The sequence below is a fragment of the Podarcis raffonei genome, chromosome 17 (genome assembly GCF_027172205.1).
Source record: "Podarcis raffonei isolate rPodRaf1 chromosome 17, rPodRaf1.pri, whole genome shotgun sequence".
Taxonomy (NCBI): Eukaryota; Metazoa; Chordata; class Lepidosauria; order Squamata; family Lacertidae; genus Podarcis; species Podarcis raffonei.
Window position 1 is genome coordinate 37,987,492 of NC_070618.1, and position 3,538 is coordinate 37,991,029.

The following is a 3,538-nucleotide window of genomic DNA, read 5'->3' on the forward strand; positions in this document are numbered from 1 at the left end:
GGCCATCCCTTAGAACCATAGAGAAAGCCTCAGGGCACCATAGAGAGGACGGCGACAGACGGGCGCTCCTCGAGGCAGCCACTAGGGGGCTCCTGGAAGAAGCGCGCGCGGGTTTAGCTCGCTCGCTTTTGCTCTTCCTTTAAATCGCTCTAATTCGGAGGTTTTAGACCCCGCTAGAGTCCACCGCACCAATCGCACCCACCCAGATAGTAAATACCGTATGTGTCCAGGCGTTCGTCTTAAATCCAGACGTTTTTGGGTTTTTTAACCCATTATTTTGGGGTTGGTTGATCTGACGCATTCATCATTGCAAGCAATGGAGCTGTGGCTTCTAAGAAAACAACGGATGATTTATTTTCTAATTAGAAGACGCCGAGGAGGAGCATGTTTACTGCTTGCAACTCCCCGAGAGAACACAGTTACTGCGTGCTTAATTAATAATAAGTACATAAATGTAGATGACTTTAAAGGTTTGACAATAAAACCTGAGGTAACACACGAGGTTAAGAAAATATTTTTGCCATCAGGAACCTCTGTTTGGAGGGTAGGGGGTGGGTGAGAAGGGGGTACTGTTGGATGTCGGTTTTGTTATTTTGAAAAACCAGTAACATATATAGAATATATTTTAAAGCAAATTCTGTGTCCTGTTGGGGGTGGGCTGTGTGTATGAAAGAGACACGAGCCCTCCTGGTTCAGGACCAATGGCCCATCTAGTCTGGCATCTCGTTCTCACTGTTGGCCAACCAGATGCCTATCCACAAGCAGGATCCGAGCACAAGAGCACTCACCTCTCCTCCAGTTTTCAGCAATTGGTACTCAGAAGCATTGCGCCTCCAGCACTGAGGCGGAGCACAGCCATCATGGTGTGTGGGAGAATGGAAATTGCATTGCGTAGCGTTGTTAGATCATATCAAAAAGGCTTTCTGTTGTGGGTTCCAGATGTTATTGGACTTTTAATTTCCATCAGCCCCAGCCAGCATGGCCAATGGTAAGAGATAATCAGACTTGTAGTCCAAGACCATCTAGAGTAGGGATGGGCAACCTGTGGCAACCCTCCAGACCACCAGCTCCCATCGTCTGTGGTCATAGGTCAACCAAGTTCCAGTGTTTTGGAGTTGTGGTCTAAAATATATGGAAAGCACCAGTTTGGGCAGACTGTTCTAGGCAGTTACTGGGGTACCATTTCAAGCGCAGGGAGCAGCTTCCAACAAAATGGAATTTCACTTCCTTTCATGCCCTGGAAGATGCAGTTATGGGTGCATATTGAGGGGAAATGTTTTGGCAGCATCAATGGTTTCGTGAGCTCAAGAGATAATGGACATGGTGAGTATGCTTGTGTATGAGGAGAGGATTAGATTATTTTGCTAGCTCAGTAATCCACCCCTACTCAAGTTTGAACACACCAATACTTTATGTCTTTGTGAGTTCCTAAACTATACTCTGAGGTGGCGCTGTGGTCTAAACCACAGAGCCTAGGACTTGCTGATCAGAAGGTTGGCGGTTCGAATCCCCACAACGGGGTGAGCTCCTGTTGCTTGGTCCCACCTCCTGCCAACCTAGCAGTTCAAAAGCACGTCAAAGTGCAAGTAGATGAATAGGTACCACTCCGACGGGAAGGTAATCGGCGTTTCTGTGCGCTGCTCCGGTTTTGCCAGAAGCAGCTTAGCTATGCTGGCCACATGACCTGGAAAAACTGTCTGCAGACAAACGTCAGCTCCCTTGGCTAGTAAAACGAGATGAGCGCCGCAACCCCAGAGTTGTTTGCGACCAGACTTAACTGTCAGAGGTCCTTTACCTTTATCTTTAAACTATACTCTGCTCAGTATGTTAGAGTTTCTATAAGAAATAGACAATCCAAAAGCTTAAAAAACTGCTAGTGTGAGTAGGTGTACAAAGTTCAGAGCTGGCACCATAGAGATAAAAATTAGACTCTGTCCTGATTGTTATCACTGCGGGTTCTTTAATTTACCCCTCAAATGTCTTTTTAATCTGAAGGAGCTAAAGGTCATAGTTCTTTTAGAGGAAGGAGCTGAAGTCCTCAAAACCCCAATGTCAGCAAAGTCCTGAAGTTTCCCCACCAGCTGCATTCAGGATGCCCATGGATGAAACCCATCCCAAGGTTTGTGATTAAGCCTCAAGATCTTTCAGTTTGCATTCTTTACAAAACAACTGCCTGGGATTTCACAATAACTCAAAGGGTTTCCTTGACTTCATGGCATGTATATATTTCACAAAGCAATTTTTAATTGATGTCATGCTTACATCGCATCCTTATATAACCAAAGGCTAGGAAGCAAGAATGCTGCTATGAGCAAGGACCCCATGACAAGTTTCACAATAACAGCCACATTAGGATCCAATAAAACATTCCTTTCAGGCTTGCTGCTAAACTGAGCTAGCCATGGTGACTGGAGGAGAGTTGGTATGTCCTTGGTGATCAGTCTGCCCCTTTGGCCGTGATGCTTGCAAGGTCTGTTTGACCATACATGCATAGCTGCATCACTGCTGCAGAAGCCAGGTCCTCAATGACTGGGTACTCTGCTGTAACTATGATTAGTATTTGTTCCAATTAAGCCAAGGGGAGGTGCTGCACACACAGCAAGTGTTCAAGAGCACATATGCAAAGTGGCTGGTTGTTAATATGGCAGAGGTAGAAAAGGGGCAGGTATTGTGGCAACACTCAATTGAGTGCAATGAACTAAGCATGGGCATGCACCTGCTTCTCTGCCAGAAGCCAGTTCCAGCTCATTGGAATCCTCCCCACAACAAGAATTGGAAACCGGTTCTTGGAAAGAGAATAAAGTAAAAAAAAAGGCAGAACTAGAATCTCCTTTTCAGTGCAGTGCTTTGACATAAACATGCCTTCCACCCAGCACAGCAGTGTTTGGCTGGCCTGGAGGAGCCAGAAGATTAAAAAGAACCCGGGGATGTGGAGTTTGGACTGTTGGCTACTGCATTTCCACGTCTCTATCTTTGCACGGAAGAGCCTATCGCCTGCGAATGGGAACCTGAAGTCTCATTAGCCTGGAAATCACTAAGGCCACTACCCTTTGGCATTGCCGTGGCAACCGAGGTTTCCTGTAGTGTCATGACAGTTGCTCTATTTGTTCCTACAGAGATAAGAAAATGTAGAGTAACACACCATCTAAACTAAAAGTATGAAATTAAATTGACAGCTGCCAGTGGGTCAGAGGTGGAAATTCCTTTTGGTAATTAAACAGTAGCAGCCAATTCAGTTTAATGAGATGAGTACCAATAAAAGCCCTGTTCTTTTTCAAGTACCAGAAACAGAAACCTGTCTAGAACTGCATCCCCTCCATCTGTTCCTGGTCGCCATGCCACCATTCCACTTTTTATCACATAATTAAAAAATAAAAATAACTAAATTCGGCACTGAGGTTCTGAAGAAAGCAGGAACCACAGAGATGAGCAGGGCCAGCTCAATACATTTTGGCACCTGAGGGAAACCACAAAATGGTACCTCCTCCCTGCCAGGGAGATCTGTCTGTGGATTCTGCCACCTGAGGCTGGCACCTTA